Here is a 24,782-nt window from a genome sequence, read left to right as displayed (position 1 = left end):
GATAAAACTCGCTTGAAGAGGTTTTTTCCTGAGAAAACTTCATGATTTTAAAACCTGAAGTTAGGAAAAAGCTGTGAAAGCAGAGTAAATATTTCTAGGTGTAAATATGCCTTGTATGGTGGATTAAATTTCTGAAATCCACATGCTCTCTAATCAGTAATGAATGTTTTATAAATCCATTATGCATAGAGCGTGTTCTGAACAAGGAATGACATGGTAGGTGAATCATTGTAAATTTCATATCTGTCTGATAGAACAAGCTCGAAGAGAATTTTTCTGTGAAAACTGCCTGTTTTTTGCAACTGGCATTCGGACAAATCTGCAAACACAGAGAAAAAATTGTAGGTGTAAATATGCCATGTTTGTTGAATGAATGTTCGGTAATCAACACGATCCCAACTCATTAATTAATGTTTGTCGAATCCGTGATCCATGTAATGTGCTCGGAACACAGACTATCACGGTAATAGAAAACTTGCAATTTACACATGTATTAGGTTAAAATCACTCCAAAAGCATTTACCTGCGAAATCTGCCTAATTTGCAAAACTGGCATAAGAAAAACACTTCGAAATCTGAGAAAATGAATCTAAGTGTCAATATGAATTGTATGTTGGATGAAAGTTCAGTAATCCACATGCTAAAAAATTCTGTACTGAATATTTGTCGAAACAGTTATGCATGCAGCATTCTCGGAACACAGAATTTGACGGTGAGCGAACCTATGTAAATTAAATATCTATTGTGTAGAACTCTCTCCAAGAGCATTTTTCGGTGAATACTGCCTCATTTTCGAAACTGGCATTAGGAAAAAATTTCAAAAAATTAGAAAATGCTTGTAAGCGCCATTATGCCTTGTATGGTGGATAAAACTACGGTAATCCACATGCTAACAACTCTGTAGTTAATACTTCTGGAATCCGAGATGCATGTAGCCTGTTCAGAACACGGAATTTCACGGTGAGCACATCTTTGTAAAATACAAGCCTCTTGGGTAGAACTCGCTCCAAGAGCTTTTTGCTGCGAAATCTGCCGTATTTTCAAAACTGGCGTTTGGAAACATATGTGAAATCAGAGAAAATACTTCTAAGTATCAATATGCCTTTTATTATGCTGAAAGTTCGGTAATCCACATGCAAACATATTTGTAGTGAATATATGTCGAATCAGTTATGCATGTAGCGTGATCGAAAGACGTAATTTCACAGCAATGGAATCTATGCAAATTACATGCCTAGTGGGTAGAAATCGCTCCAACAGTTTTTTCCTTAGAAAAATGCCTAATTTTCAAAACTGCTATTAGGGAATTGCTGCGAACTCAGAGTTAATGTTTCTAGGTGCAAATATGTCTTGTGTGGTAGATGAAAGTTTGTAATGCACATGCTTACACTCAATAAAGAATGTTGTAGAATCCATGATACATGTAATGTATTCAGAACACGGAATGTCATGGTAAGTGATACTATGTAAATTACAAGTCTATTGGATAGAACTCACTCCAATAGGATTTTTCTGTGAAAACTCTCTTATTTTCGAACCTGGCTTTAGGAATATCTGCAAATACTGAGTACATGTTTCTAGCTGTATATATACAATTTATGGTAGTTGAAAGTACATTAATCCACATACTAACAACTCAGCACTTACAATTTGTCGAACTGCGGTGCATGTAGCCTGTTCGTAGTACGGTAAGTCACGGCGAGGAGATCTATGTAAATTGCATGTCTACTGTATAGAACACTCTACAAGAGAATTATCCTGCAAAGTTGCCTTATATACTAAAGTGCAGTTAGGAAAAAGCTGCAAAATCATTGTAATATATTCAAGGTGTATATATGCATTATATGGTGGATGAAAGTTCTGTAATTCACAGGCACACAACTGACTAATGAATGTTTGTCAAATCCGTGATGAATGCAGTGTGTTCGGACCACGGAAAGTCACTTTGTGGGAAACAATTGAAATTGCAATTCTAATGGGTAGAACTCACATGCAGAGATTTTTTCTGCGAATTCTTTATGATTTTCGAGACTGACGTTAGGAAAAATCTGTGAAATCAGGGTAAATATTTCTAGGTGTATTTATGCCTAGTATGGTGGATGAAAGTTCTGTAATCCACATACACACAACTGAGTAATGAATGTTTGTCCAAACCATGATGCATGTAGCGTGTTCAGAAAATGGAAAGTCACTGTGAGGGAAACTATTTAAATTACAATTCTACTGAGTAGAACTCGCATGAAGAGGTTTTTTCTGTGAAAAATTCATGATTTTTGCAACTGTAGATAGGAAAATGCTGGGAAAGCAGAGTAAATATTTCTAGGTGTAAATATACCTTGTATGGTGGTGGAAAGTTCAGAAATCCACATGCTCACAACTCAGTAATGAATGATATCTTAATCCAATATGCATGTAGCGTGTTATGAACACGGAATATCATGGTAAGTGAAACATTGTAAATTTCATGTCCATTTCATAGAACACGATCGAAGAGTATTTTTCTGTGAAAACTGCCTATATTTTGCAAGTGGCATTAGGTCAAATCTTCGAACACAGAGAAAAATGTCTAGGTGTAAATATGCAGTGTTTGGTGGATGAAAGTTTGGTATTCCACATGTTCACAGCTCATTAAAAAATGTTTGTCCAATCCGTGATCCATGTAGCGTGTTTGGAACACATAATATCACGGTGATAGAAACTTTGTAAATTACATGTGTATTGGGTAGAACTCGTTCCAAAAGAATTATTCTGTGAAATCTGCCTCATTTTCAAATCTGACATTAGGAAAACACTTCAAAATCTGAGAAAATGCTTCTAAATGTCAATATGACTTGTTTGGTGGATGAAAGTTTGGTAATAAACACGTTCACAACTCAATAAAGAATGTTTGTGGAATCAGTGATGCATGTAGCGTGTTCGGAACATGCAATGTCACGGTGAGTGAAAGCATTTAAATTAGTTGTCCACTTGGTAGAACTTGCTCCAAAAAATTTTTCTGTGAAATCTGCCTCATTTTCAAAACTGGCATTAGGAAAATTTCGAATTTTGTGAAAATTCCTCTAAGTGCCAATATGACTATTATGGTGATGAAAGTTCAGAAATACACATGCTAACAAATCTGTAGTGAATAATTTTTGAAACCATGATGCATGCAGTTTTTTCAGAACACAGAATTTGACGATGAGCAAATCTATGTAAATTACATGTCTATTGGTTGGAACAAGTTCCAAGAGTATATTTCTTTGAAAACTGCCTGATTTCAGAAACTGACGTTAGGAAAAATCTGCATATAGTTTGTACATGTTTCTAGCTGTATATACACATTTTATGGTAGATGAAAGTTCAGTAATCCACATGCTAACAACTCAGCAGTGAATATTTGTCGAACCAGCATTGCAAGTAGCAAGTTTGAAGCGCGGAATTTCACGGCGAGGGACTCTATGTAAATTATATGTCCAATGTGTAGAACATGCTACAAGAGATTTATGCTGCTATAGTTGCCAGATATTCTAAACGGCCATTAAGAAAAAGCTGTGAACTCAGAATAATATTTTCTAGGTTTATATATGCCTTATATGGTGGATGAAAATTCTGTAATCTACATGCACACAACTGAGTAATGAATGTTTGTCAAATCAGTGATGAATTTAGCATGTTCGGACCATGGAAATTCACTTTATGGGGAACTATTGAAATTACAATTCTAATGGGTCGAAATCGCTTGCAGAGATTACTTCTGCAAAAACATCATGATTTTCAAAACAGACGGTAGGAAAAATTAGTGAAATCAGAGTAAATATTTCTAGGTGTATATATGTCTCATATGGTGGATGAAAGTTCTCTAATCCACATGCACACAACTGAGTAATTAACATTTGTCAAATCCGTGATGCATGTAGCATGTTCAGAAATGGAAAGTCGCTCTGTGGGAAACTGCTTAAATTACAATTCCTCTGGATAGAACTAACTTGAAGAGGTTTTACCCTGAGATAACTTCATGATATTAAAACCTGAATTTAGGTAAAAGTTGTGAAAGCAGAGTAAATATTTCTAGGTGTAAATATGCCTTGTATGGTGGATTAAATTTCGGAAATCCACATGCACTCTAATCAATAATGAATGTTTTATACATCCAATATGCATAGAGCGTGTTCTGAACAGGGAATGTCATGGTAGGTGAAACATTGTAAATTTCATGTCTGTCTGATAGAACACGCTCGAAGAGAATTTTTCTCTGAAAACTGCCTGTTTTTTGCAACTGGCATTCGGACAAATCTGCAAACACATAGAAAAATTTCTAGGTGTAAATATGCCGTGTTTGTTGGATGAATGTTCGGTAATCAACACGTTCCCAACTCATTAATCAATGTTTGTCGAATCCGTGATCCATGTAATGTGTTCGGAACACAGACTATCACGGTGACAGAAACCTTGCAAATTACACATGTATTAGGTAGAACTCGCTCCAAAAGCATTTATCTGAAAATCTGCCTCATTTTCAAAACTGGCATTAGAAAAACACTTCAAAATCTGAGAAAATGATTCTAAGTGTCAATATGAATTTTATGGTGGATGAAAGTTCAGTAATCCACATGCTAAAAAATTATGTAGTGAATATTTGTCGAAACATTTAAGCATGCAGCTTTCTCGGAACACAGAATTTGACGGTGAGCGAACCTATGTAAATTAAATGTCTATTGTGTCGTACTGTTTCCAAGAGCATTTTTCGGTGAATACTGCCTCATTTTCTAAACTGGCGTTAGGAAAACTTTCAAAAAATGAGAAAATGCTTGTAAGCGCCATTATGCCTTGTATGGTGGATAAACCTACCGTAATCCACATCATAACAACTCTGTAGTTAATATTTGTGGAATCCGAGATGCATGTAGCATGTTCAGAACACGGAATTTCACGGTGAGCGAAACTTTGTAAATTACAAGTCTCTTGGGTAGAAATCGCTCCAAGAACTTTTTGCTTCGTAATCTGCCACATTTTAAAAACTGGCGTTTGGAAACCTCTTTGAAATCAGAGAAAATGCTTCTAAGTATCAATATGCCTTTTATTATGCTGAAAGTTCGATAATCCACATGTAAACACATTTGTAGTGAATATATGTCGAATCCGTTATGCATGTAGCGTGTTCGAAAGACGTAATTTCACAGCAATGGAACCTATGTAAATTACATGCCTAGTGGGTAGAAATCGGTCCATCAGTTTTTCCTTAGAAAAATGCCTAATTTTCAAAACTGCTATTAGGAAATTGCTGCGAACTCAGAGTTAATGTTTCTAGGTGCAAATATGTCTTGTGTGGTAGATGAAAGTTTGTAATGCACATGCTTACACTCAATAAAGAATGTTGTAGAATCTGTGATGCATGTAATGTATTCAGAACACGGAATGTCATGGTAACTGAAACTATGTAAATTAGAAGTCTATTGGATAGAACTCACTCCAAGAGGATTTTTTTGTAAAAACTCTCTTATGTTCGAAACTGGCATTAAGGAATAACTGCAAATACTGAGTACATGCTTCTAGCTGTATATATGCATTATATGGTAGATGAAAGTACATTAATCAACATGCTAACAACTCAGCACTTAATATTTGTCGAAATGCGGTGCATGTAGCATGTACGGAGTACGGTATGTCACGGCGAGGAGATCTATGTAAATTACATGTCTACTGTGTAGAACATTCTACAAGAGAATTATCCTGCAAAGATGCCTGATATTCTAAACTGCAGTTAGGAAAAAGCTGCAAAATCAGAATAATATTTTCAAGGTGTATATATGCATTATATGGTGGATGAAAATTCTGTAATTCACAGGCACACAACTGACTAACGAATGTTTGTCAAATCCGTGATGAATGCATTGTGAACGGACCACGGAAAGTCACTTTGTGTTAAACAATTGAAATTGCAATTCTAATTTGTAGAACTCACATGCAGAGATTTTTTCTGGGAAAACTTTATGATTTTCGAGACTGACGTTAGGAAAAACCTGTGAAATCAGGGTAAATATTTCTAGGTGTATTTATGCCTTGTATGGTGGATGAAAGTTCTGTAAAACACATGCACACAACTGAGTAATGAATGTTTGTCAAATCCGTGATGCATGTAGCGTGTTCAGAAAATGGAAAGTCACTTTGAGGGAAACTATTTAAATTACAATTCTACTGGGTAGAACTCGCATGAAGAGTTTTTTTATGTGAAAACTTCATGATTTTTGAAACTGAATTTAGGAAAAAGCTGGGAAAGCAGAGTAAATATTTCTAGGTGTAAATATACCTTGTATGGTGGTGGAAAGTTCAGAAATCTACATAATCACACCTCAGTAATGAATGATTTCTAAATCCAATATGCATGTAGCGTTTTATGAACACGGAATGTCATGGTAAGTGAAACATTGTAAATTTCATGTCTATTGGATAGAACACGATCGAAGAGAATTTTTCTGTGAAAAATGCCTGTATTTCGCAAGTGGCATTAGGACAAATCTGCGAACACAGAGAAAAATGTCTAGGTGTATATATGCGGTGTTTGGTGGATGAAAGTTTGGTACTCCACATGTTCACAGCTCATTAAAAAATGTTTGTCCAATCCGTGATCCATGTAGCATGTTCGGAACACTGAATATCACGGTGATAGAAACTTTGTAAATTACATGTGTATTGGGTAGAACTCGTTTCAAAAGCATTTTTCTGTGAAATCTGCCTCATTTTCAAATCTGACATTAGGTAAACACTTCAAAATCTGAGAAAATGCTTCTAAGTGTCAATATGACTTGTATGGTGGATGAAAGTTTGGTAATACACACGTTCACCACTCAATAAAGAAAGATTGTCGAATCAGTGATGCATGTAGCGTGTTCGGAACATGCAATGTCACGGTGAGTGAAAGCATTTAAATTACTTGTCCACTTGGTAGAACTTGCTCCAAAAGCATTTTTCTGTGAAATCTGCCTCATTTTCAAAACTGGCATTAGGAAAATTTCGAATTTTGAGAAAATGCTTCTAAGTGCCAATATGACTTGTATGGTGATGAAAGTTCAGAAATACACATGCTAAGAAATCTGTAGTGAATAATTTTCAAAACCGTGATGGATGCTGTTTTTTCAGAACACAGAATTTGGTGATGAGCGAATCTATGTAAATTACATATCTATTGGGTGGAACAAGTTTCAAGATTATATTCCTTTGAAAACAGCCTGATTTCAGAAACTGACGTTAGGAAAAATCTGCATATAATTTGTACATGTTTCTAGCTGTATATATACATTTATGGTAGATGAAAGTTCAGTAATCCACATGCTAAAAACTCTGCAGTGAATAATTGTCGAACAGGCGGTGCAAGTAACAAGTTTGAAACACGGAATTTCACGGCGAGGGACTCTATGTAAATTAAATGTCCAATGTGTAGAACATGCTACAAGACATTTATCCTGCTATAGTTGCCAGATTTTCTAAACTGCCATTAGGAAAAACCTGCGAACTCAGAATAATATATTCTATGTTTATATATGCCTTATATGGTGGATGAAAATCCTGTAATCTACATGCACACAAGTGAGTAATGAATGTTTGTCAAATCCGTGATGAATTTAGCATGTTCGGACCATGGAAAGTCACTTGTGGGAAACTATAGAAATTACAATTCTACTGGGTCGAACTCGCTTGCAGAGATTACTTCTGCAAAAACATCATGATTTTCAAAACTGACAGTAGGAAAAATAGTGAAATCAGGGTAAATATTTCTAGGTATATATGTGTCTCATATGGTGGATGAAAGTTCTGTAATCCGCATGCACACAACTGAGTAATTAACGTTTGTCAAATCCGTGATGCATGTAGCATGTTCAGGAAACGGAAAGTCGCTTTGAGCGAAACTGCTTAAATTACAATTCTTCTGGATAGAACTCGCTTGAAGAGGTTTTTTCCTGAGAAAACTTCATGATTTTAAAACCTGAAGTTAGGAAAAAGCTGTGAAAGCAGAGTAAATATTTCTAGGTGTAAATATGCCTTGTATGGTGGATTAAATTTCGGAAATCCACATGCTCTCTAATCAGTAATGAATGTTTTATAAATCCATTATGCATAGAGCGTGTTCTGAACAAGGAATGTCATGGTAAGTGAAACATTGTAAATTTCATGTCTGTCTGATAGAACACGCTCGAAGAGAATTTTTCTCTGAAAACTGCCTGTTTTTTGCAACTGGCATTCGGACAAATCTGCAAACACATAGAAAAATTTCTAGGTGTAAATATGCCGTGTTTGTTGGATGAATGTTCGGTAATCAACACGTTCCCAACTCATTAATCAATGTTTGTCGAATCCGTGATCCATGTAATGTGTTCGGAACACAGACTATCACGGTGACAGAAACCTTGCAAATTACACATGTATTAGGTAGAACTCGCTCCAAAAGCATTTATCTGAAAATCTGCCTCATTTTCAAAACTGGCATTAGAAAAACACTTCAAAATCTGAGAAAATGATTCTAAGTGTCAATATGAATTTTATGGTGGATGAAAGTTCAGTAATCCACATGCTAAAAAATTATGTAGTGAATATTTGTCGAAACATTTAAGCATGCAGCTTTCTCGGAACACAGAATTTGACGGTGAGCGAACCTATGTAAATTAAATGTCTATTGTGTCGTACTGTTTCCAAGAGCATTTTTCGGTGAATACTGCCTCATTTTCTAAACTGGCGTTAGGAAAACTTTCAAAAAATGAGAAAATGCTTGTAAGCGCCATTATGCCTTGTATGGTGGATAAACCTACCGTAATCCACATCATAACAACTCTGTAGTTAATATTTGTGGAATCCGAGATGCATGTAGCATGTTCAGAACACGGAATTTCACGGTGAGCGAAACTTTGTAAATTACAAGTCTCTTGGGTAGAAATCGCTCCAAGAACTTTTTGCTGCGTAATCTGCCACATTTTAAAAACTGGCGTTTGGAAACCTCTTTGAAATCAGAGAAAATGCTTCTAAGTATCAATATGCCTTTTATTATGCTGAAAGTTCGATAATCCACATGTAAACACATTTGTAGTGAATATATGTCGAATCCGTTATGCATGTAGCGTGTTCGAAAGACGTAATTTCACAGCAATGGAACCTATGTAAATTACATGCCTAGTGGGTAGAAATCGGTCCATCAGTTTTTCCTTAGAAAAATGCCTAATTTTCAAAACTGCTATTAGGAAATTGCTGCGAACTCAGAGTTAATGTTTCTAGGTGCAAATATGTCTTGTGTGGTAGATGAAAGTTTGTAATGCACATGCTTACACTCAATAAAGAATGTTGTAGAATCTGTGATGCATGTAATGTATTCAGAACACGGAATGTCATGGTAACTGAAACTATGTAAATTAGAAGTCTATTGGATAGAACTCACTCCAAGAGGATTTTTTTGTAAAAACTCTCTTATGTTCGAAACTGGCATTAAGGAATAACTGCAAATACTGAGTACATGCTTCTAGCTGTATATATGCATTATATGGTAGATGAAAGTACATTAATCAACATGCTAACAACTCAGCACTTAATATTTGTCGAAATGCGGTGCATGTAGCATGTACGGAGTACGGTATGTCACGGCGAGGAGATCTATGTAAATTACATGTCTACTGTGTAGAACATTCTACAAGAGAATTATCCTGCAAAGATGCCTGATATTCTAAACTGCAGTTAGGAAAAAGCTGCAAAATCAGAATAATATTTTCAAGGTGTATATATGCATTATATGGTGGATGAAAATTCTGTAATTCACAGGCACACAACTGACTAACGAATGTTTGTCAAATCCGTGATGAATGCATTGTGAACGGACCACGGAAAGTCACTTTGTGTTAAACAATTGAAATTGCAATTCTAATTTGTAGAACTCACATGCAGAGATTTTTTCTGGGAAAACTTTATGATTTTCGAGACTGACGTTAGGAAAAACCTGTGAAATCAGGGTAAATATTTCTAGGTGTATTTATGCCTTGTATGGTGGATGAAAGTTCTGTAAAACACATGCACACAACTGAGTAATGAATGTTTGTCAAATCCGTGATGCATGTAGCGTGTTCAGAAAATGGAAAGTCACTTTGAGGGAAACTATTTAAATTACAATTCTACTGGGTAGAACTCGCATGAAGAGTTTTTTTATGTGAAAACTTCATGATTTTTGAAACTGAATTTAGGAAAAAGCTGGGAAAGCAGAGTAAATATTTCTAGGTGTAAATATACCTTGTATGGTGGTGGAAAGTTCAGAAATCTACATAATCACACCTCAGTAATGAATGATTTCTAAATCCAATATGCATGTAGCGTTTTATGAACACGGAATGTCATGGTAAGTGAAACATTGTAAATTTCATGTCTATTGGATAGAACACGATCGAAGAGAATTTTTCTGTGAAAAATGCCTGTATTTCGCAAGTGGCATTAGGACAAATCTGCGAACACAGAGAAAAATGTCTAGGTGTATATATGCGGTGTTTGGTGGATGAAAGTTTGGTACTCCACATGTTCACAGCTCATTAAAAAATGTTTGTCCAATCCGTGATCCATGTAGCATGTTCGGAACACTGAATATCACGGTGATAGAAACTTTGTAAATTACATGTGTATTGGGTAGAACTCGTTTCAAAAGCATTTTTCTGTGAAATCTGCCTCATTTTCAAATCTGACATTAGGTAAACACTTCAAAATCTGAGAAAATGCTTCTAAGTGTCAATATGACTTGTATGGTGGATGAAAGTTTGGTAATACACACGTTCACCACTCAATAAAGAAAGATTGTCAAATCAGTGATGCATGTAGCGTGTTCGGAACATGCAATGTCACGGTGAGTGAAAGCATTTAAATTACTTGTCCACTTGGTAGAACTTGCTCCAAAAGCATTTTTCTGTGAAATCTGCCTCATTTTCAAAACTGGCATTAGGAAAATTTCGAATTTTGAGAAAATGCTTCTAAGTGCCAATATGACTTGTATGGTGATGAAAGTTCAGAAATACACATGCTAAGAAATCTGTAGTGAATAATTTTCAAAACCGTGATGGATGCTGTTTTTTCAGAACACAGAATTTGGTGATGAGCGAATCTATGTAAATTACATATCTATTGGGTGGAACAAGTTTCAAGATTATATTCCTTTGAAAACAGCCTGATTTCAGAAACTGACGTTAGGAAAAATCTGCATATAATTTGTACATGTTTCTAGCTGTATATATACATTTATGGTAGATGAAAGTTCAGTAATCCACATGCTAAAAACTCTGCAGTGAATAATTGTCGAACAGGCGGTGCAAGTAACAAGTTTGAAACACGGAATTTCACGGCGAGGGACTCTATGTAAATTAAATGTCCAATGTGTAGAACATGCTACAAGACATTTATCCTGCTATAGTTGCCAGATTTTCTAAACTGCCATTAGGAAAAACCTGCGAACTCAGAATAATATATTCTATGTTTATATATGCCTTATATGGTGGATGAAAATCCTGTAATCTACATGCACACAAGTGAGTAATGAATGTTTGTCAAATCCGTGATGAATTTAGCATGTTCGGACCATGGAAAGTCACTTGTGGGAAACTATAGAAATTACAATTCTACTGGGTCGAACTCGCTTGCAGAGATTACTTCTGCAAAAACATCATGATTTTCAAAACTGACAGTAGGAAAAATAGTGAAATCAGGGTAAATATTTCTAGGTATATATGTGTCTCATATGGTGGATGAAAGTTCTGTAATCCGCATGCACACAACTGAGTAATTAACGTTTGTCAAATCCGTGATGCATGTAGCATGTTCAGGAAACGGAAAGTCGCTTTGAGCGAAACTGCTTAAATTACAATTCTTCTGGATAGAACTCGCTTGAAGAGGTTTTTTCCTGAGAAAACTTCATGATTTTAAAACCTGAAGTTAGGAAAAAGCTGTGAAAGCAGAGTAAATATTTCTAGGTGTAAATATGCCTTGTATGGTGGATTAAATTTCGGAAATCCACATGCTCTCTAATCAGTAATGAATGTTTTATAAATCCATTATGCATAGAGCGTGTTCTGAACAAGGAATGTCATGGTAAGTGAAACATTGTAAATTTCATGTCTGTCTGATAGAACACGCTCGAAGAGAATTTTTCTCTGAAAACTGCCTGTTTTTTGCAACTGGCATTCGGACAAATCTGCAAACACATAGAAAAATTTCTAGGTGTAAATATGCCGTGTTTGTTGGATGAATGTTCGGTAATCAACACGTTCCCAACTCATTAATCAATGTTTGTCGAATCCGTGATCCATGTAATGTGTTCGGAACACAGACTATCACGGTGACAGAAACCTTGCAAATTACACATGTATTAGGTAGAACTCGCTCCAAAAGCATTTATCTGAAAATCTGCCTCATTTTCAAAACTGGCATTAGAAAAACACTTCAAAATCTGAGAAAATGATTCTAAGTGTCAATATGAATTTTATGGTGGATGAAAGTTCAGTAATCCACATGCTAAAAAATTATGTAGTGAATATTTGTCGAAACATTTAAGCATGCAGCTTTCTCGGAACACAGAATTTGACGGTGAGCGAACCTATGTAAATTAAATGTCTATTGTGTCGTACTGTTTCCAAGAGCATTTTTCGGTGAATACTGCCTCATTTTCTAAACTGGCGTTAGGAAAACTTTCAAAAAATGAGAAAATGCTTGTAAGCGCCATTATGCCTTGTATGGTGGATAAACCTACCGTAATCCACATCATAACAACTCTGTAGTTAATATTTGTGGAATCCGAGATGCATGTAGCATGTTCAGAACACGGAATTTCACGGTGAGCGAAACTTTGTAAATTACAAGTCTCTTGGGTAGAAATCGCTCCAAGAACTTTTTGCTGCGTAATCTGCCACATTTTAAAAACTGGCGTTTGGAAACCTCTTTGAAATCAGAGAAAATGCTTCTAAGTATCAATATGCCTTTTATTATGCTGAAAGTTCGATAATCCACATGTAAACACATTTGTAGTGAATATATGTCGAATCCGTTATGCATGTAGCGTGTTCGAAAGACGTAATTTCACAGCAATGGAACCTATGTAAATTACATGCCTAGTGGGTAGAAATCGGTCCATCAGTTTTTCCTTAGAAAAATGCCTAATTTTCAAAACTGCTATTAGGAAATTGCTGCGAACTCAGAGTTAATGTTTCTAGGTGCAAATATGTCTTGTGTGGTAGATGAAAGTTTGTAATGCACATGCTTACACTCAATAAAGAATGTTGTAGAATCTGTGATGCATGTAATGTATTCAGAACACGGAATGTCATGGTAACTGAAACTATGTAAATTAGAAGTCTATTGGATAGAACTCACTCCAAGAGGATTTTTTTGTAAAAACTCTCTTATGTTCGAAACTGGCATTAAGGAATAACTGCAAATACTGAGTACATGCTTCTAGCTGTATATATGCATTATATGGTAGATGAAAGTACATTAATCAACATGCTAACAACTCAGCACTTAATATTTGTCGAAATGCGGTGCATGTAGCATGTACGGAGTACGGTATGTCACGGCGAGGAGATCTATGTAAATTACATGTCTACTGTGTAGAACATTCTACAAGAGAATTATCCTGCAAAGATGCCTGATATTCTAAACTGCAGTTAGGAAAAAGCTGCAAAATCAGAATAATATTTTCAAGGTGTATATATGCATTATATGGTGGATGAAAATTCTGTAATTCACAGGCACACAACTGACTAACGAATGTTTGTCAAATCCGTGATGAATGCATTGTGAACGGACCACGGAAAGTCACTTTGTGTTAAACAATTGAAATTGCAATTCTAATTTGTAGAACTCACATGCAGAGATTTTTTCTGGGAAAACTTTATGATTTTCGAGACTGACGTTAGGAAAAACCTGTGAAATCAGGGTAAATATTTCTAGGTGTATTTATGCCTTGTATGGTGGATGAAAGTTCTGTAAAACACATGCACACAACTGAGTAATGAATGTTTGTCAAATCCGTGATGCATGTAGCGTGTTCAGAAAATGGAAAGTCACTTTGAGGGAAACTATTTAAATTACAATTCTACTGGGTAGAACTCGCATGAAGAGTTTTTTTATGTGAAAACTTCATGATTTTTGAAACTGAATTTAGGAAAAAGCTGGGAAAGCAGAGTAAATATTTCTAGGTGTAAATATACCTTGTATGGTGGTGGAAAGTTCAGAAATCTACATAATCACACCTCAGTAATGAATGATTTCTAAATCCAATATGCATGTAGCGTTTTATGAACACGGAATGTCATGGTAAGTGAAACATTGTAAATTTCATGTCTATTGGATAGAACACGATCGAAGAGAATTTTTCTGTGAAAAATGCCTGTATTTCGCAAGTGGCATTAGGACAAATCTGCGAACACAGAGAAAAATGTCTAGGTGTATATATGCGGTGTTTGGTGGATGAAAGTTTGGTACTCCACATGTTCACAGCTCATTAAAAAATGTTTGTCCAATCCGTGATCCATGTAGCATGTTCGGAACACTGAATATCACGGTGATAGAAACTTTGTAAATTACATGTGTATTGGGTAGAACTCGTTTCAAAAGCATTTTTCTGTGAAATCTGCCTCATTTTCAAATCTGACATTAGGTAAACACTTCAAAATCTGAGAAAATGCTTCTAAGTGTCAATATGACTTGTATGGTGGATGAAAGTTTGGTAATACACACGTTCACCACTCAATAAAGAAAGATTGTCGAATCAGTGATGCATGTAGCGTGTTCGGAACATGCAATGTCACGGTGAGTGAAAGCATTTAAATTACTTGTCCAATTGGTAGAACTTGCTCCAAAAGCATTTTTCTGTGAAATCTGCCTCATTTTCAAAACTGGCATTAGGAAAATTTCGAATTTTGAGAAAATGCTTCTAAGTGCCAATATGACTTGTATGGTGATGAAAGTTCAGAAATACACATGCTAAGAAACCTGTTGTGAATAATTTTCAAAACCGTGATGGATGCTGTTTTTTCAGAACACAGAATTTGGTGATGAGCGAATCTATGTAAATTACATATCTATTGGGTGGAACAAGTTTCAAGATTATATTCCTTTGAAAACAGCCTGATTTCAGAAACTGACGTTAGGAAATATCTGCATATAATTTGTACATGTTTCTAGCTGTATATATACATTTATGGTAGATGAAAGTTCAGTAATCCACATGCTAAAAACTCTGCAGTGAATAATTGTCGAACAGGCGGTGCAAGTAACAAGTTTGAAACACGGAATTTCACGGCGAGGGACTCTATGTAAATTAAATGTCCAATGTGTAGAACATGCTACAAGGCATTTATCCTGCTATAGTTGCCAGATTTTCTAAACTGCCATTAGGAAAAAGCTGCGAACTCAGAATAATGTTTTCTATGTTTATATATGCCTTATATGGTGGATGAAAATCCTGTAATCTGCATGCAAACAAGTGAGTAATGAATGTTTGTCAAATCCGTGATGAATTTAGCATGTTCGGACCATGGAAAGTCACTTGTGGGAAACTATTGAAATTACAATTCTACTGGGTCGAACTCGCTTGCAGAGATTACTTCTGCAAAAACATCATGATTTTCAAAACTGACAGTAGGAAAAATAGTGAAATCAGGGTAAATATTTCTAGGTATATATGTGTCTCATATGGTGGATGAAAGTTCTGTAATCCGCATGCACACAACTGAGTAATTAACGTTTGTCAAATCCGTGATGCATGTAGCATGTTCAGGAAACGGAAAGTCGCTTTGAGCGAAACTGCTTAAATTACAATTCTTCTGGATAGAACTCGCTTGAAGAGGTTTTTTCCTGAGAAAACTTCATGATTTTAAAACCTGAAGTTAGGAAAAAGCTGTGAAAGCAGAGTAAATATTTCTAGGTGTAAATATGCCTTGTATGGTGGATTAAATTTAGGAAATCCACATGCTCTCTAATCAGAAATGAATATTTTATAAATCCATTATGCATAGAGCGTGTTCTGAACAAGGGATGTAATGGTAAGTGAAACATTGTAAATTTCATGTCTGTCTGATAGAACACGCTCGAAGAGTATATTTCTGTGAAAACTGCCTGTTTTTTGCAACTGGCATTCGGACAAATCTGCAAACACATAGAAAAATTTCTAGGTGTAAATATGCCGTGTTTGTTGGATGAAAGTTCGGTAATTAACACGTTCCCAACTCATTAATCAATGTTTGTCGAATCCGTGATCCATGTAATGTGTTCGGAACACAGACTATCACGGTGACAGAAACCTTGCAAATTACACATGTATTAGGTAGAACTCGCTCCAAAAGCATTTATCTGTGAAATCTGCCTCATTTTCAAAACTGGCATTAGAAAAACACTTCAAAATCTGAGAAAATGATTCTAAGTGTCAATATGAATTGTATGGTGGATGAAAGTTCAGTAATCCACATGCTAAAAAATTATGTAGTGAATATTTGTCGAAACATTTAAGCATGCAGCTTTCTCGGAACACAGAATTTGACGGTGAGCGAACCTATGTAAATTAAATGTCTATTGTGTCGTACTGTTTCCAAGAGCATTTTTCGGTGAATACTGCCTCATTTTCTAAACTGGCGTTAGGAAAACTTTCAAAAAATGAGAAAATGCTTGTAAGCGCCATTATGCCTTGTATGGTGGATAAACCTACCGTAATCCACATCATAACAACTCTGTAGTTAATATTTGTGGAATCCGAGATGCATGTAGCATGTTCAGAACACGGAATTTCACGGTGAGCGAAACTTTGTAAATTACAAGTCTCTTGGGTAGAAATCGCTCCAAGAACTTTTTGCTGCGTAATCTGCCACATTTTAAAAACTGGCGTTTGGAAACCTCTTTGAAATCAGAGAAAATGCTTCTAAGTATCAATATGCCTTTTATTATGCTGAAAGTTCGATAATCCACATGTAAACACATTTGTAGTGAATATATGTCGAATCCGTTATGCATGTAGCGTGTTCGAAAGACGTAATTTCACAGCAATGGAACCTATGTAAATTACATGCCTAGTGGGTAGAAATCGGTCCATCAGTTTTTCCTTAGAAAAATGCCTAATTTTCAAAACTGCTATTAGGAAATTGCTGCGAACTCAGAGTTAATGTTTCTAGGTGCAAATATGTCTTGTGTGGTAGATGAAAGTTTGTAATGCACATGCTTACACTCAATAAAGAATGTTGTAGAATCTGTGATGCATGTAATGTATTCAGAACACGGAATGTCATGGTAACTGAAACTATGTAAATTAGAAGTCTATTGGATAGAACTCACTCCAAGAGGATTTTTTTGTAAAAACTCTCTTATGTTCGAAACTGGCATTAAGGAATAACTGCAAATACTGAGTACATGCTTCTAGCTGTATATATGCATTATATGGTAGATGAAAGTACATTAATCAACATGCTAACAACTCAGCACTTAATATTTGTCGAAATGCGGTGCATGTAGCATGTACGGAGTACGGTATGTCACGGCGAGGAGATCTATGTAAATTACATGTCTACTGTGTAGAACATTCTACAAGAGAATTATCCTGCAAAGATGCCTGATATTCTAAACTGCAGTTAGGAAAAAGCTGCAAAATCAGAATAATATTTTCAAGGTGTATATATGCATTATATGGTGGATGAAAATTCTGTAATTCACAGGCACACAACTGACTAACGAATGTTTGTCAAATCCGTGATGAATGCATTGTGAACGGACCACGGAAAGTCACTTTGTGTTAAACAATTGAAATTGCAATTCTAATTTGTAGAACTCACATGCAGAGATTTTTTCTGGGAAAACTTTATGATTTTCGAGACTGACGTTAGGAAAAACCTGTGAAATCAGGGTAAATATTTCTAGGTGTATTTATGCCTTGTATGGTGGATGAAAGTTCTGTAAAACACATGCACACAACTGAGTAATGAATGTTTGTCAAATCCGTGATGCATGTAGCGTGTTCAGAAAATGGAAAGTCACTTTGAGGGAAACTATTTAAATTACAATTCTACTGGGTAGAACTCGCATGAAGAGTTTTTTTATGTGAAAACTTCATGATTTTTGAAACTGAATTTAGGAAAAAGCTGGGAAAGCAGAGTAAATATTTCTAGGTGTAAATATACCTTGTATGGTGGTGGAAAGTTCAGAAATCTACATAATCACACCTCAGTAATGAATGATTTCTAAATCCAATATGCATGTAGCGTTTTATGAACACGGAATGTCATGGTAAGTGAAACATTGTAAATTTCATGTCTATTGGATAGAACACGATCGAAGAGAATTTTTCTGTGAAAAATGCCTGTATTTCGCAAGTGGCATTAGGACAAATCTGCGAACACAGAGAAAAATGTCTAGGTGTATATATGCGGTGTTTGGTGGATGAAAGTTTGGTACTCCACATGTTCACAGCTCATTAAAAAATGTTTGTCCAATCCGTGATCCATGTAGCATGTTCGGAACACTGAATATCACGGTGATAGAAACTTTGTAAATTACATGTGTATTGGGTAGAACTCGTTTCAAAAGCATTTTTCTGTGAAATCTGCCTCATTTTCAAATCTGACATTAGGTAAACACTTCAAAATCTGAGAAAATGCTTCTAAGTGTCAATATGACTTGTATGGTGGATGAAAGTTTGGTAATACACACGTTCACCACTCAATAAAGAAAGATTGTCGAATCAGTGATGCATGTAGCATGTTCGGAACATGCAATGTCACGGTGAGTGAAAGCATTTAAATTACTTGTCCACTTGGTAGAACTTGCTCCAAAAGCATTTTTCTGTGAAATCTGCCTCATTTTCAAAACTGGCATTAGGAAAATTTCGAATTTTGAGAAAATGCTTCTAAGTGCCAATATGACTTGTATGGTGATGAAAGTTCAGAAATACACATGCTAAGAAACCTGTTGTGAATAATTTTCAAAACCGTGATGGATGCAGTTTTTTCAGAACACAGAATTTGGTGATGAGCGAATCTATGTAAATTACATATCTATTGGGTGGAACAAGTTTCAAGATTATATTCCTTTGAAAACAGCCTGATTTCAGAAACTGACGTTAGGAAATATCTGCATATAATTTGTACATGTTTCTAGCTGTATATATACATTTATGGTAGATGAAAGTTCAGTAATCCACATGCTAAAAACTCTGCAGTGAATAATTGTCGAACAGGCGGTGCAAGTAACAAGTTTGAAACACGGAATTTCACGGCGAGGGACTCTATGTAAATTAAATGTCCAATGTGTAGAACATGCTACAAGGCATTTATCCTGCTATAGTTGCCAGATTTTCTAAACTGCCATTAGGAAAAAGCTGCGAACTCAGAATAATGTTTTCTATGTTTATATATGCCTTATATGGTGGATGAAAATCCTGTAATCTGCATGCAAACAAGTGAGTAATGAATGTTTGTCAAATCCGTGATGAATTTAGCATGTTCGGACCATGGAAAGTCACTTGTGGGAAACTATTGAAATTACAATTCTACTGGGTCGAACTCGCTTGCAGAGATTACTTCTGCAAAAACATCATGATTTTCAAAACTGACAGTAGGAAAAATAGTGAAATCAGGGTAAATATTTCTAGGTATATATGTGTCTCATATGGTGGATGAAAGTTCTGTAATCCGCATGCACACAACTGAGTAATTAACGTTTGTCAAATCCGTGATGCATGTAGCATGTTCAGGAAACGGAAAGTCGCTTTGAGCGAAACTGCTTAAATTACAATTCTTCTGGATAGAACTCGCTTGAAGAGGTTTTTTCCTGAGAAAACTTCATGATTTTAAAACCTGAAGTTAGGAAAAAGCTGTGAAAGCAGAGTAAATATTTCTAGGTGTAAATATGCCTTGTATGGTGGATTAAATTTAGGAAATCCACATGCTCTCTAATCAGAAATGAATATTTTATAAATCCATTATGCATAGAGCGTGTTCTGAACAAGGGATGTAATGGTAAGTGAAACATTGTAAATTTCATGTCTGTCTGATAGAACACGCTCGAAGAGTATATTTCTGTGAAAACTGCCTGTTTTTTGCAACTGGCATTCGGACAAATCTGCAAACACATAGAAAAATTTCTAGGTGTAAATATGCCGTGTTTGTTGGATGAAAGTTCGGTAATTAACACGTTCCCAACTCATTAATCAATGTTTGTCGAATCCGTGATCCATGTAATGTGTTCGGAACACAGACTCTCACGGCAAAAGAAACCTTGCAAATTACACATGTATTAGGTAGAACTCGCTCCAAAAGCATTTATCTGTGAAATCTGCCTCATTTTCAAAACTGGCATTAGAAAAACACTTCAAAATCTGAGAAAATGATTCTAAGTGTCAATATGAATTGTATGGTGGATGAAAGTTCAGTAATCAACATGCTAAAAAATTCTGTAGTGAATATTTGTCGAAACATTTAAGCATGCAGCTTTCTCGGAACACAGAATTTGACGGTGAGCGAACCTATGTAAATTAAATGTCTATTGTGTCGTACTCTTTCCAAGAGCATTTTTCGGTGAATACTGCCTCATTTTCTAAACTGGCGTTAGGAAAACTTTCAAAAAATGAGAAAATGCTTGTAAGTGCCATTATGCCTTGTATGTTGGATAAAACTACGATAATCCACATGCTAAAAACTCTGTAGTTAATATTTGTGGAATCCGAGATGCATGTAGCATGTTCAGAACACGGAATTTCACGGTGAGCGAAACTTTGTAAATTACAAGTCTCTTGGGTAGAAATCGCTCCAAGAACTTTTTGCTGCGTAATCTGCCACATTTTAAAAACTGGCGTTTGGAAACCTCTTTGAAATCAGAGAAAATGCTTCTAAGTATCAATATGCCTTTTATTATGCTGAAAGTTCGATAATCCACATGTAAACACATTTGTAGTGAATATATGTCGAATCCGTTATGCATGTAGCGTGTTCGAAAGACGTAATTTCACAGCAATGGAACCTATGTAAATTACATGCCTAGTGGGTAGAAATCGGTCCATCAGTTTTTCCTTAGAAAAATGCCTAATTTTCAAAAATGCTATTAGGAAATTGCTGCGAACTCAGAGTTAATGTTTCTAGGTGCAAATATGTCTTGTGTGGTAGATGAAAGTTTGTAATGCACATGCTTACACTCAATAAAGAATGTTGTAGAATCTGTGATGCATGTAATGTATTCAGAACACGGAATGTCATGGTAACTGAAACTATGTAAATTAGAAGTCTATTGGATAGAACTCACTCCAAGAGGATTTTTTTGTAAAAACTCTCTTATGTTCGAAACTGGCATTAAGGAATAACTGCAAATACTGAGTACATGCTTCTAGCTGTATATATACATTATATGGTAGATGAAAGTACATTAATCAACATGCTAACAACTCAGCACTTAATATTTGTCGAAATGCGGTGCATGTAGCATGTACGGAGTACGGTATGTCACGGCGAGGAGATCTGTTTAAATTACATGTCTACTGTGTAGAACACTCTATAAGAGAATTATCCTGCAAAGATGCCTGATATTCTAAACTGCAGTTAGGAAAAAGCTGCAAAATCAGAATAATATTTTCAAGGTGTATATATGCATTATATGGTGGATGAAAATTCTGTAATTCACAGGCACACAACTGACTAATGAATGTTTGTCAAATCCGTGATGAATGCATTGTGAACGGACCACGGAAAGTCACTTTGTGTTAAACAATTGAAATTGCAATTCTAATTTGTAGAACTCACATGCAGAGATTTTTTCTGGGAAAACTTTATGATTTTCGAGACTGACGTTAGGAAAAATCTGTGAAATCAGGGTAAATATTTCTAGGTGTATTTATGCCTTGTATGGTGGATGAAAGTTCTGTAAAACACATGCACACAACTGAGTAATGAATGTTTGTCAAATCCGTGATGCATGTAGCGTGTTCAGAAAATGGAAAGTCACTTTGAGGGAAACTATTTAAATTACAATTCTACTGGGTAGAACTCGCATGAAGAGGTTTTTTTCTGTGAAAACTTCATGATTTTTGAAACTGAATTTAGGAAAAAGCTGGGAAAGCAGAGTCAATATTTCTAGGTGTAAATATACCTTGTATGGTGGTGGAAAGTTCAGAAATCTACATAATCACACCTCAGTAATGAATGATTTCTAAATCCAATATGCATGTAGCGTGTTATGAACACGGAATGTCATGGTAAGTGAAACATTGTAAATTTCATGTCTATTGGATAGAACACGATCGAAGAGAATTTTTCTGTGAAAAATGCCTGTATTTCGCAAGTGGCATTAGGACAAATCTGCGAACACAGAGAAAAATGTCTAGGTGTATATATGCGGTGTTTGGTGGATGAAAGTTTGGTACTCCACATGTTCACAGCTCATTAAAAAATGTTTGTCCAATCCGTGATCCATGTAGCATGTTCGGAACACTGAATATCACGGTGATAGAAACTTTGTAAATTACATGTGTATTGGGTAGAACTCGTTCCAAAAGCATTATTCTGTGAAATTGGTCTCATTTTCCAATCTGACATTAGGAAAACACTTCAAAATCTGAGAAAATGCTTCTAAGTGTCAATATGACTTGTTTGGTGGATGAAAGTTTGGTAATACACACGTTCACCACTCAATAAAGAAAGATTGTCGAATCAGTGATGCATGTAGCGTGTTCGGAACATGCAATGTCACGGTGAGTGAAAGCATTTAAATTACTTGTCCAATTGGTAGAACTTGCTCCAAAAGCATTTTTCTGTGAAATCTGCCTCATTTTCAAAACTGGCATTAGGAAAAATTCGAATTTTGAGAAAATGCTTCTAAGTGCCAATATGACATGTATGGTGATGAAAGTTCAGAAATACACATGCTAAGAAACCTGTTGTGAATAATTTTCAAAACCGTGATGGATGCAGTTTTTTCAGAACACAGAATTTGGTGATGAGCGAATCTATGTAAATTACATATCTATTGGGTGGAACAAGTTTCAAGATTATATTCCTTTGAAAACAGCCTGATTTCAGAAACTGACGTTAGGAAAAATCTGCATATAATTTGTACATGTTTCTAGCTGTATATATACATTTATGGTAGATGAAAGTTCAGTAATCCACATGCTAAAAACTCTGCAGTGAGTATTTGTCGAACCTGCTGTGCAAGTAGCAAGTTTGAAGCACGGAATTTCATGGCGAGGGACTCTATGTAAATTAAATGTCCGATGTGCAGAACATGCTACAAGACATTTATCCTGCTATAGTTGCCAGATTTTCTAAACTACCATTAGGAAAAAGCTGCGAACTCACAATAATATTTTCTAGGTTTATATATGCCTTATATGGTGGATGAAAATTCTGTAATCTACATGCACACAACTGAGTAACGAATGTTTGTCAAATCCGTGATGAATTTCGCATGTTCGGACCATGGAAAGTCACTTTGTGGGAAACTACTGAAATAATAATTCTACTGTGTCGACCTCTCTTGCAGAGATTACTTCTGCAAAAACATCATGATTTTCAAAACAGACGGTAGGAAAAAGTAGTGAAATCAGAGTAAATATTTCTAGGTGTATTTATGTCTCATATGGTGGATGAAAGTTCTGTAATCCACATGCACACAACTGAGTAATTAACGTTTGTCAAATCCGTGATGCATGTAGCGTGTTCAGAAAATGGAAAGTCACTTTGAGGGAAACAATTTAAATTACAATTCTACTGAGTAGAACTCGCATGAAGAGTTTTTTTCTGAGAAAACTTCATGATTTTTGTAACTGAAGTTAGGAAAAAGCTCGGAAAGCAGAGTAAATATTTCTAGTTGTAAATATACCCTGTATGGTTGTGGAAAGATCAGAAATCCACATGCTCACAACTCAGTAATGAATGATATCTTAATCAAATATGCATGTAGCGTGTTATGAACACGGAATATCATGGTAAGTGAAACATTGTAAATTTCATGTCTATTGGATAGAACACGATCTAAGAGTATTTTTCTGTGAAAACTGCCTGTATTTTGCAAGTGCATTAGGACAAATCTGCGAACACAGAGACAAATATCTAGGTGTAAATATGCAGTGTTTAGTGGATGAAATTTTGGTATTACACATGTTCACAGCTCATTAAAAAATGTTTGTCCTATCCGTGATCCATGTAGCGTGTTCGGAACACAGAATATCAAGGTGATAGAAACTTTGTAAATTACATGTGTATTGGGTAGAACTCGTTCCAAAAGCATTATTCTGTGATATCTGCCTCATTTTCAAATCTGACATTAGGAAAACACGTCAAAATTTGAGAAAATGCTTCTAAGTGTCAATATGACTTGTATGGTGGATGAAAGTTTGGTAATAAACACCTTCACAACTCAATAAATAATGTTTGTCGAATCAGTGATGCATGTAGCGTGTTCGGAACATTAAATGTCATGGTGAGTGAAAGCATTTAAATTACATGTCCACTTGGTAGAACTTGCTCCAAAAGCATTTGTCTGTGAAATCTGCCTCATTTTCCAAACTGGCATTAGGAAAAAATTCGAATTTTGAGAAAATGCTTCTAAGTGCCAATATGAATATTATGGTGATGAAAGTTCAGTAATACACATGCTAACATATCTGTAGTGAATATTTTTTGAAACCATGATGCATGCACTATTTTCAGAACACAGAATTTGACGATGAGCGAATCTCTGTAAATTACATGTCTATTGGTAGGAACAAGTTCCAAGAGTATATTTCTTTGGAAACTGCCTGAGTTCAGAAACTGACGTTAGGAAAA

This window comes from Camelus bactrianus, chromosome 2 (genome assembly GCF_048773025.1).
Source record: "Camelus bactrianus isolate YW-2024 breed Bactrian camel chromosome 2, ASM4877302v1, whole genome shotgun sequence".
In the NCBI taxonomy this organism is placed as follows: Eukaryota; Metazoa; Chordata; class Mammalia; order Artiodactyla; family Camelidae; genus Camelus; species Camelus bactrianus.
The sequence above is the reverse complement of the archived record's forward strand: the minus strand, read 5'-3'. Positions refer to the sequence as shown.